Below are 11,791 nucleotides of genomic sequence, written 5' to 3' on the forward strand. Positions count from 1 at the left end.
GAGATCAATTCCTTGAAAATATTTCACCTTGTGAGATCCACTGTGGCAGGTGCAGGAGAGCAGGAGGAAAAAGAGGGACAAGAAAGGCAGCCCAAACAAAAACAGCCATCAAAAACATAAACAGGCAGAGGAATGAAAAGGATTAAAACAACCCCAACCCCAAGGTGAATGAAAGGAAAAGAAATGACTAAAGCAGCAGCTTGATGCCATTCCAAGGCTTTGACCTGGAAGTGTGTTTCCCATTCCACTCCTCCACAGAGAAGGTTTCTCTCTGAATCTGATGAACCATATAACAAAGAGGAAATTTAGAACAACACAGAAAAATGGTGTTTTTAGCCCTTCCAACTCAGCTCTGGTACCTTGGCCCTTGTCTCCACACTGTCCCAGCAGCTCGGGGGCTCCAGGCACATTTAAGGGCTCCTGGAGCAGCTTCTCCAGGAAGGTTTGGGGTAATCACTGCTCCCAGCTGGAGAGGAGCCATGATCTGGGAAATGTCCCTGGCTAATGCTGTGAGTAAGAGTTTGCTGCACCACGAGATGGCTCCATCAGGGCTCTGCCATGCACTGCCAGGGCCTCCTGGGCATCCTGAGCAGGACAGGGACAGCAGGAGAGGCTTAGCCCAGCTCTGACCAACTCTGGGCCAAAGAAACTGCCTGGGACAAGAGGGGAGAGCTGCTCCCTGTTGGAGTTCTGGATGTGAGGATTTCAGACTTTCTGTGCTGACAGGCACTGATCCCCAGGAGAACACTGCATTGACCTGAGGCCAGGGAGAAGCTTCCAGAATGGAATGATAGCACTGGGATTGTGGGTGTGGGGTTTAAATAGAAGTGTGTGACATCACAGGGTGGAAAACTTAGAGTTTAAGGGTTTAGAATATAACAATAGATATAGAGCAAGATGGAGGTTGTGGGGTGGAGGCTGGTCCTCCTTTTCCTTTTCCTTTTCCTTTTCCTTTTCCTTTTCCTTTTCCTTTTCCTTTTCCTTTTCCTTTTTTCCTCCTTTCCTTTTCCTTTTCCTTTTCCTTTCCTTTTCCCTTTCCTTTTCCTTCTCCTTCTCCTTCTCCTCCATGGGTTTGGGTGGTTTTGTGTAATTGGACAGAAAAGTCCCCATTGCAGCCATGGGTGATTGGTTATTGGGTTAAAAGTGAAAATAATTTAGGTCTAATTTCTTAATTGGGCAGTTTAGCCTTAAAAGACCTTGTAGAGAAAGACAGTGAGCCATTTTGTACCTTGTTAGTGAAGAACTGCAGAGCTCACTGCTGTGAGACTGTGACATTGATAAGAGAAAATAAATACCTGAGTCTGAACACAAAATATCCTCTCAAGAGTTTCAATCCCAACCTCGACAGAAAGAAGCCAAGAACAGTTCCCTGTGCAAGGAGAGGAGATGGCAGAAATGCAGATTTCACAGAAAGGTTTGGGTTGGAAGGGAACTTGAAGATCACCTCATTCCAAGCCCTGCTGTGGGCAGGGAATCTCCCACCAGCCTCAGACAGCAAAATCTGGAGGGGACGAAACCTGGATTCATACCATTCACAGGGGAAGGTGTGGGGTGAAAGAGGAATCTGTAGGAAGTGGGAGGGAAGGCTTGGTTTCCTCTGTGCCAGTGCTGGAAAGTACCTGAGGAATATCCTGGGATCCACAGCAGGGATGGAACCGGGTAAGCTTTGGTGCCTCCAGCCCAAAACAATCTGGGATTCTGTGAATGCCCTCAGAAGTGCCTGGAGCAGGGACAGTGCCTGGCACAGGGACACTGCGTGGGGCAAGGACACTGCCTGGAGCAGGGACACTGCCAGGCCAGGGGCACTGCCTGGCACAGGGACACTGCCTGGCACAGGGACACTGCCAGGCCAGGGGCACTGCCTGGAGCAGGGGCACTGCCTGGCACAGGGACACTGCCTGGCACAGGGACACTGCCAGGCCAGGGGCACTGCCTGGAGCAGGGGCACTGCCTGGCACAGGAACACTGCCTGGCACAGGGACACTGCCAGGCCAGGGGCACTGCCTGGAGCAGGGCACTGCCTGGCACAGAGACACTGCCAGGCCAGGGGCACTGCCTGGCACAGGGACACTGCCTGGCACAGGGACACTGCCAGGCCAGGGGCACTGCCTGGAGCAGGGGCACTGCCTGGCACAGGGACACTGCCAGGCCAGGGGCACTGCCTGGCACAGGACACTGCCAGGCCAGGGGCACTGCCTGGAGCAGGGGCACTGCCTGGCACAGAGGACACTGCCAGGCCAGGGGCACTGCCTGGCACAGGGACACTGCCTGGCACAGGACACTGCCAGGCCAGGGGCACTGCCTGGCACAGGGACACTGCCTGGCACAGAGACACTGCCAGGCCAGGGGCACTGCCTGGCACAGGGGCACTGCCTGGCACAGAGACACTGCCAGGCCAGGGGCACTGCCTGGCACAGGGACACTGCCTGGCACAGAGACACTGCCAGGCCAGGGGCACTGCCTGGCACAGGGGCACTGCCTGGCACAGAGACACTGCCAGGCCAGGGGCACTGCCTGGCACAGGGACACTGCCTGGCACAGGGACACTGCCTGGCACAGGGCACTGCCTGGCACAGAGACACTGCCAGGCCAGGGGCACTGCCTGGCACAGGGACACTGCCTGGCACAGGGACACTGCCAGGCCAGGGGCACTGCCTGGAGCAGGGGCACTGCCTGGCACAGGGACACTGCCTGGCACAGGGACACTGCCAGGCCAGGGGCACTGCCTGGAGCAGGGGCACTGCCTGGCACAGAGACACTGCCAGGCCAGGGGCACTGCCTGGCACAGGGACACTGCCTGGCACAGAGACACTGCCAGGCCAGGGGCACTGCCTGGAGCAGGGGCACTGCCTGGCACAGGGACACTGCCTGGCACAGGGACACTGCCTGGCACAGGGACACTGCCAGGCCAGGGGCACTGCCTGGCACAGGGACACTGCCTGGCACAGAGACACTGCCAGGCCAGGGGCACTGCCTGGAGCAGGGGCACTGCCTGGCACAGGGACACTGCCTGGCACAGGGACACTGAAAGGCCAGGGGCACTGCCTGGAGCACTGTTCAGTTCAACACACCAGTCCTGGGACCGTGGGGCTCACAGCTGGAGCAGGAACACTGCCAGGGCTGTGGCAGCACTGGGGGGCTCACAGCTGGAGCTGGGGTGTGCCAGGGCTGTGGCAGCAATGGGGGCTCACAGCTGGAGCAGGGACGCTGCCAGGGCTGTGGCAGCAGAGTGGAACCTGCTGGAGCGAGGTGAGGGCAGAACAGCAGCATCCAAAGCAGGGCTTGAGCAGTGCACAGGGAAAAGCCCATCTGCAAGCAGATGAAAATGCTGTGAACCCAGACAGTTCAGCCAGTAAAACGTGACCTGGACAGAGCTGGGGTGGCCCAGGGCCCTGCAGCTGGAGGCTGTTGGACATCAGTGGCACTCTGCTCTCTGTGAGGCTGCCTTTTCTCTCAGTAGCTCAGATATGAAGGCTCTGTCATAAATTACAGACCAGCTGCCCCAGAGAAGAGTTTGCAGAAGTTTTCCTGCTTAGAAACAGCCATCAGAGCCTGAAAGTTCCCTTCAGTTGGTTTTCCAGAGGAGAGCAGACAGCTTCACTTTTCCATTCCACAGCCATGCTTACAACAGTTTTTGGGCTGCCAGAACAATGTGAGCTGCTGTTCTTGGATATAATTAGCCCAGATATTTTTGTGTTTGAAATACATTACAGATGAAGCCCACAGGCTTTTCCAGTTACCACCAAACCCCTCGTGCACATGGGGATAACAGGTGATTATAAAAATAACGTGGTGGTTATAAAAATCTCCTGGTGCCCATGTGAGCAGCTCCTGCCTCGTGCTGTGGGTTCTGAGCCACACTGGTGGCACATGGACAAAGACCAGGACATCCTTTGGGGCTCAGGGAGCTTCCAGATTTATACAGCACATTTTAAAGCCCAGGTGGGACCTACTGAGCTGGGAGCGGCTGCTGGGCCCAGCCTGTGCTCCCTGTCCTGCAGAACCAAGAGGGCTATTACAGCCACGAGGGTTATTTCAGGGGCCTGCTTATGGGCTGAGGAGCTGTTGGGTCCTCACTGGCAAACATTCCAGGTGTGTGACGAGATCAGATGTTTCTGTTCTCCATGGCAGACAGGGACACTGCAGGCAAATCCTCTGCAGTCGTGACAGAGTCGTGACACCGAGTCACATCCCTGGCAGTCCTGAGGTGTCGGGTTGCTCGCTCACTTTTGTTGACTCTCTCCAGCCACCAGCCCCATTTCCTGGACTTATCTGGCCCAGCAGATTTCCCCTGCTCTCCCTCCTCCCGTGGCCATAAACACTGAACCTCCTGCAGGCCCAATCTGGGCTCGCAGCTTGTGGGAGCAGATAGCAGCAGATAAGGGCCAGGCCACATTGTCCTTCTGCAGCCTGCACCCGGAGTTCACTACTAAATCTGAAAATGTTTGCTTAAGGAAAAGGAAATGTGCCTGTGTGTGCTGGGGGGCAGCAGGAGGGAGGAAGAAGAGGAAGGGAGCTGGTCCAGAGACCAAATTGGGGCACACGAGAGGGAGGATTGATGGAGATGGATGGAGATGGATGAGGGGAGTTCAGCACAGGCCCTTGGAGCCCCTGTGCTCCTGTGCTCTTGCCCTGGGCCCAAACTTTGGGCCATTCCCAAAGGAGGGCAGTGCACAGCCCTGGGGTGAGCAGCTCCCCCAGGCTCCCCAAGGCTGGGTTTGGCTGGAGTGACACACAGCTCCTCACACTGTGGAGGGACACCCCCTGAGAGGAGCTCTGCCAAGAACCATGGTGGGACTTGATCCCTAAACCAGCCAAAAATCCAGTGTAAACACCTTTATACCCAGTGCTCAAACTGGGACAGCAGGAAACCTCTGTCCCTGCAGTTCGTCCTCCTGCATGGATGAAAAGTGCTCTGTATTCCATGTCCCTGCAGCACCAGGTGACACCTTGTCACTTGTTCTTGTCAGCAGAACAAACTTATTTCATTTCCCAGGTCCTGAGCAGGCCAGGACTCACTGCAGGCTTTGGGAAGCTCAGGAAGGACTCAGGACTCACTGCAGATTTTGGGGAGCTCAGGGGGAGCTCAGGACTCACTGCAGGATTTGGGGAGCTCAGGGGGAGCTCAGGACTCACTGCTCTGGGTCTCTGGGGGTGTGGGAACACTCCTGTGCTGGCAGAATGCTCAGGGTGGAGGGAAACTGTGGAGCTCTATGGCTATAAACCCTTTTCTCCAGTGGCCCTGTGTGAGGCAGGGGTGGTCCCTTCAGCTCTGTCACTGCAGCCCACGAACAGAGATTTCCAGCACAGGTTTGGGCACAGTGACAATTGGTCACAGTGTTTGGGCACAGTGACAAAGCTCCCACGGAAGAGAAGGTCAGGGGGGGCACATCCAGCAGCCCAGAACGCTTCCCTCTGAGCGTGCAAAGCTTCCTTTTGATCTCTGAGGTGCCGAGATAGCCCGGGTTCCCTGGATCAGGTAATGGCTCAGGGCCCGAGGCAGCCCGGGGCTGAAGGGAACAATAAAGGGAATTCCAGAGCCCGGCATTGCTGTGTTAATTTATGGATTGATTCCTGGTGCTGCTGAAGTCAACAAATCCTAACAAATCCCACTGCTGTCTCCACTGGGGGCATGAATTTGGAGATTCAGATATGCATTCCCTGGGAAGCTGAGATCCAGCAGGGATGCAGCCAGCACAGGAAAGCCGATAAGCTGATCCTCCTCTTGGGACACTCTTTAGATCCAGGTAGCTCTGAGGTGCAGGAAACACCCATATTTTTACACAGCTTTGGCAACAGACACATTGGAAACAACCAGAAGCAGGAGGAAACGATCGTGGAATCCCAGAATCCCAGAATGGTTTGGGTTGGAAGAGTCCTTAAATCCCATCTCATTCCAAGCCCTGCTGTGGGCAGGGACTCCTTCCTCCCCTCATCCATTATGGGGCCTAAGAAAGCAAAGGACAAATTGGGCTGGCTGGCCATTGATGCCTCTTTATCAATGGGCTGGGCACGGCTCATTTGGAAAACTCATTTCCTGGGATCAGAGAGAGCTCCAGGAGCTGGGAGGGGAATGGGAGCTCCTGTCTGAGCTGAGGACCAAGCAGCAGCTCCTTGAGCTGCAGCAAGTTGTGTTCAAGGAAAAGTCTGAACCCGTGGAAGTAAGGGGTCCTGGTGGGACTGACAGAACCTCTGGACCCAGGGGATGGCTGAGGGGATGGATGGAGGTGGGGATGGATGTGGGGATGGCTATTGTATTTGCAGGGATCCCCGTGGCAGGGAGGAATGATGGATCTGACTCCATGTTCTCAGAAGGCTCATTTATTACTTTATGATACTATATTATATTAAAGAATACTAAACTAAACTATACTAAAGAATACAGGAAAGATACTGAATGCTAAAAAGATAATAAAGTAAACTCGTGACTCTCTCCAGAGCCCTGACACAGCTCGGCCCTGATTGGCCAAAGAGTGAAAACAACTCACCCCAGAATGCAATGGAACAATCACCTGTGGGTGAACAATCTCCAAACTCATTCCACATGAGCACAGCACAGGAGAAGCAAATGAGATAAGAAATGTTTCCCTTTTCTCTGAGGCCTCTCAGCTTCTCAGGAGAAAAATCCTGGGTGAAGGGATTTTTCAGAGAATGTGAATGTGATGGATGGATGGATGGATGGATGGATGGATGGATGGATGGATGTGGGAAGGGCTGTGGGGATGAAGGGAATGGCTGAGGGGATGAAGCACTGATGCGCTTTTTTCCCAGCAGTTTGAAATCTGCTTCTCAGGCCTGCCCTGCAGCCTGAGAGCAGGGCTCTGTTCCCCAGTCCCTGAGAGATAACTGTGCCCAGTGCCATGGCAGCCACAGCTGGGTGCTTCTGGGAGCGCTGAGGGCAGAGCTGGGATAGGACAGAGTGAGCAGCAGAGCATCCCTGGCTTTCCCTATGTGAGTGCAGTCTCACACAGGGAGTTCCTGGAACACCACATGGGGTTTTTTAGGAAGGATTAACAGCTCAGTCCATGGGGATTCTCTGCTCCATCACCTCCCCACACCATCTCTGGCCTCTCCCAGGAAAATCCTTCACCTGCTCATGTTTCCACAGTGCCATTGAAGGAGGGCAATGAGAGCAGAGGGCAGCTGCAAACTCCCAGCTTTTATGGCTAAGCCATCAACAAATGACCTCAAAAGTTCCAAGGTGGGATTCTGAAGGGCTGGGGAGCTGCTCAGATAGCACCCTGAGTGCCTGGGTGAGGACAGATGAGGCCTGTGAGGGTTTCCCTGGCCGAGCCCCTGTGGCAGAGTGGTTCCAGCTCCCGTTCCCATCCCACTGTTTCCTGCTCCGAGCCTTTGATTCATGGTGCCCGGCCACCCATGACCACCCAGGGAAATGGGGGCTGGCCCAGGCAGCCAGGGCCCTTCATGGTGCCCCCAGGGGAGGAACAGAGGCCATGATAACATCACTGCATTTCAGCCAGAGCCCATTTGTCACTGGTCTGTTCCCAGTGACCCACCCCCCCGCCCCGGCAGGAGCTGCCACTGTCCCCAGCACGGCCAGCACCCAAACTGGGGGCAGAGGTGACCTCAGAGGGTCACCTCTGAGAGTCACCTCTGAGGGCTGGGCCCCCAGACTTTTCCTGGGGGTCAGGACATTCAGCTCTGCCACACAAGGAGTGGCTCTGTGCCTCAGTTTGCCCACCCTGTTCATTGGGACCTTGGGGATACAAAACCACAGGGAGCTTCCAGAGGCCTGAGGAGCCCTGGGAGCTCCTGGAGAGCCCTGGGAGAGCTCCTCTTCAGCCTGGGAGCAGACAGGTTCTCTCCCACCTCCCATCCCATTTTTGTCCTCATAAAATGAGCTCTCCCCAGGCTCATTTCCCAGTGTTTGGGTTTGGTTTGCTACTGGAATCCTCAGCCATGAGCAGCAGCCAGATGGCAAAGGCAGTCTGAGCCAGCTTTCCAAGGAGCTCTCCAAGTTCCTGGCTAAGACAAAGACACACTCGAGGACAAATAAACAGAAACAGAAGAGCAGAACATCAGTGAGAGCAGAGCCCCAGGAGGGGGAGCAGCCTGGACTCGGGATCTGTCAGAACCCAGGACATTGCTCTGGCTGCCCTGGAGGACTCCAGACCCTGGCAGGAGGCTCAGAGACCTTGGCACAGAGTCAAACACACCTGTGCCTTCCATTTTAGCCATGGAAACAATTCCCAACTTTGTGTGAGGAGTTACAAGCCACAAGAGTTTGAGTAGAATGACAGTGAATTTGTCACAGGGTGAAAAAGTAGAATTTTGGGGTTTTAGAATGGGGGTTCAAGAGGCGAGATGGAGGAATCTGGGCGTGTCTTGTCCTTCTTCTCCTTCTTCTTGTCCTCCGTCTTCTGCTGTGATGGGGACACTTCTGGATTGGTTTAGAGTAGAGACAGACTGTCTAACAGAGGTGATGGGTATTGGGAAATTATTGTAAATAAAGTACAGGCAGTTCTTAGTATAAAAAGCCAACACTGCCCTGAGGGTGGTCAGTGTGCCATGGACCGACCTGCTGGACAGACCTCAGCAGGGCAGAGAGAGAATGAAACAGATAAGAGAAAACCCTGAAAAGCAGAACCAATGAATCTCCACTTCTTCTTGGGTCATGGGGCTGGGAAAAAAGAGACTTTCTAATACCAGGGGGGTCATCCCAACCACAGAAACCCAAGAGGGATCAGAGAGGGGAGGCTGCAGCCTTGCCCTGGCCCTTGCCAACCCCAGCTCCCAGGGAAGGTACCAGGAGTGTCCCTGGAAAAGGATGAACAGCACCAATGGCCACTGCTCTTTGAGTCCTTTCTCAGTTACACAAGTCCTGTGGACAGCAGAATGAAACCGGCCTGTTCTCCCGTGGGATCCAGGGTGAAACCGGCCTGTTCTCCCGTGGGATCCAGGGTGAAACCGGCCTGTTCTCCCGTGGGATCCAGGGTGAAACCGGCCTTTTCTCCTGTGGGATCCAGGATTAAACCCGCCTGTTCTCCCGTGGGATCCAGGGTGAAACCGGCCTGTTCTCCTGTGGGATCCAGGGTGAAACCGGCCTGTTCTCCTGTGGGATCCAGGTTGAAACCAGCCTGTTCTCCCGTGGGATCCAGGGTGAAACCGGCCTGTTCTCCTGTGGGATCCAGGGTGAAACCGGCCTGTTCTCCTGTGGGATCCAGGGTGAAACCGGCCTGTTCTCCTGTGGGATCCAGGGTGAAACCGGCCTGTTCTCCTGTGGGATCCAGGATTAAACCGGCCTGTTCTCCCGTGGGATCCAGGATTAAACCGGCCTGTTCTCCCGTGGGATCCAGGGTGAAACCGGCCTGTTCTCCTGTGGGATCCAGGGTGAAACCGGCCTGTTCTCCTGTGGGATCCAGGGTGAAACCGGCCTTTTCTCCTGTGGGATCCAGGGTGAAACCAGCCTGTTCTCCCGTGGGATCCAGGGTGAAACCGGCCTGTTCTCCCATGGGATCCAGGGTGAAACCGGCCTGTTCTCCCGTGGGATCCAGGGTGAAACCGGCCTGTTCTCCAGTGGGATCCAGGGTGAAACCGGCCTGTTCTCCTGTGGGATCCCATTCCTGCTCATGCCCTTCTCCCACCGTGTCCCCTCCCACCACCCCGGTCTGGGCTGGCCCTGCTGAGCTGAGCCCATGTCACATCAGGGCCCTGTCTGGCTCTCCCCTCCAGCCAGGTGCTGATTTTTATAAAATCTGTAGAAATTTAATCATGACTGGGACATCCATGCTTCGGGGTGTGGCAGGAGAGAGGGGAGGGGAGAGGAGGGGAGGGCAGGGGAGGGGAGGATTCTACATCAAACAGCACAACAGCTCAGGATTTAGGTTGTTTGATTCTGTCAAAATAAATAAAAAGGAAAATAAAATAATAAAAATATTTTCACGATTCCTTTCCCCCTTTCTTCTTTTTCTTTATTAATTCTTTTAATTTCTTGTTATTTAATAGTAAAATATATTTAATATATTAAATATATTTCATATATTTATTATCTGGTTATTTTATTATTTTAATATATGGTTATTTAATAGTCAAAGCTTCAAAATCACTGATGAATCAGGAAGTGCGTTTTTCACTCTGCTGGCTGTTCCTGGCCTGTCCTGGGGTGCTTGGCCCATGGCTGTTCCTGGCCTGCTCCGCCCGGGACCAGAGCACCCCCGTGTGAGGAGGGGAGCCCTGGATTTGGGGCTGGGAGCTCAGGGGGGACATTTCTGCTGTAAACAGCACAATGGTGACACTGCTGCCATGAATGTCAGGAGTTACCAAAGGTGCCTTGTTCCTGGGCACCCTCAGGGCCAGCCAGGGCTGGGCTGAGGGGAGAGGATGGGCTGGCTGAGCCTGGGCAGGGCCAGGCAGTGTGGGCACCCTGCCCCGGCTCTGCCTGCCTGGGAGTTCTGGAATTCAGCCCTGATGTCACCCAGGGTGGAGATTTGTGCCCATCAGGAGAGATTTCTCCCAGCAGCACCACAGGGATCATCCCAGGCCGGCAGGTCTGTGAGGGGAAACCATCATCTCCCACCCCACACCTCCCTCTTTCCATCATCTCCTACCTCACACCTCCCTCTTTCCACCCCCTCCTTGAGAACTCCTTGTGCTGCTGTAAAAATTGATAACAGTGATGTTATTTTGTCTAGAAAGAATCATTCTAATTTTTGTATTTGTAATTTTGTTAAGATTATCTGGTGTGATTTTTCATACTCTGCCCCAGTGACATCCCACCAGTTAATTAAAACCAATTACACAGTGTATCACAGACTCTTACCTATTCCTGGAGCAGGACCATGCTCCAGGTTTGGTCCTGGAATGAGCCCAGATCCCCTGGGGGTTTGCTGTGGTGCTCATGGAATTTCCAGGCTGCTCTGGGTGTCTCCAGAACTCCTGAGAAAGGAGCTCTCCATCCCCAAGAGCTCCTTCCCCTTCTCTGGGCAAACAGCACCTCCCCAGCCCTGGGGAGGGTGAATCATTCCCGGAGCTTTCCGGCTGTGGAGGGCACAGCCAGGCCTTTCCTGCTGGGAGAGGCTTGGCACGGGCTGGGGCAGGAGCAGGTGCCACCCCTGCCATGAGCACAGTGACCTGCCTGCCCTGGCTGTGTCTGTGTGTCTGTCCAGGGGCTCCTGACACCCTGTGACACCCTGTGACACTCTGTGCCCCATCCTGTGCCTGCTTGCCCCTGGCAAGGGATCATTGCAGAGCCTGGGTGGCCTCTCTGCCCACCTGCTCCAGGAAAGCAGCACAGCTTCCAACCGGGCTGCACCCTGAAACAGCAACACTCCAGGAGAAGTGTGTACCCTCCCCTCCTGGGCTGCCTCAAACATATCGAAATCCAGATTTTCCAGAGTAGCTGGGGTCACAGCTCTTCTCAAGTTTCCCCACCTGTTGCAGCAAGGTAGAAAAAATCATAAAGAAGAGCTTCATAAAATCCATCCTGCTCTCCTGGAATCAGTGGCTGGCCTTGTCAAAGCCAGCACTTTGCAAATTCCCACTGAAAGCAGTCCTGGTGTGAGCAGTTTGTTAACATAATGATCTATTCCTGGGGGAAAAACAACCAGCACCTGTATAAAGTGGTTTTACACTGTTAGACAGAAAAATGGAAACTATCTCTGACAAACAACTGTCCCTGCATGTACATACCAAGGGTTTGAGTGACCAATGAATACAGAATAAAAATTATTACTGACCAATGAAGTCATTGGCAAGAAACTACCAACCAGTTGGAGTCACCCATGAGATCTGTAAAACGACATAGAAAGGAGTTGTGTGAATAAAGATGGGG

This window comes from Serinus canaria, chromosome 24, assembly GCF_022539315.1.
Source record: "Serinus canaria isolate serCan28SL12 chromosome 24, serCan2020, whole genome shotgun sequence".
Classification (NCBI taxonomy): Eukaryota; Metazoa; Chordata; class Aves; order Passeriformes; family Fringillidae; genus Serinus; species Serinus canaria.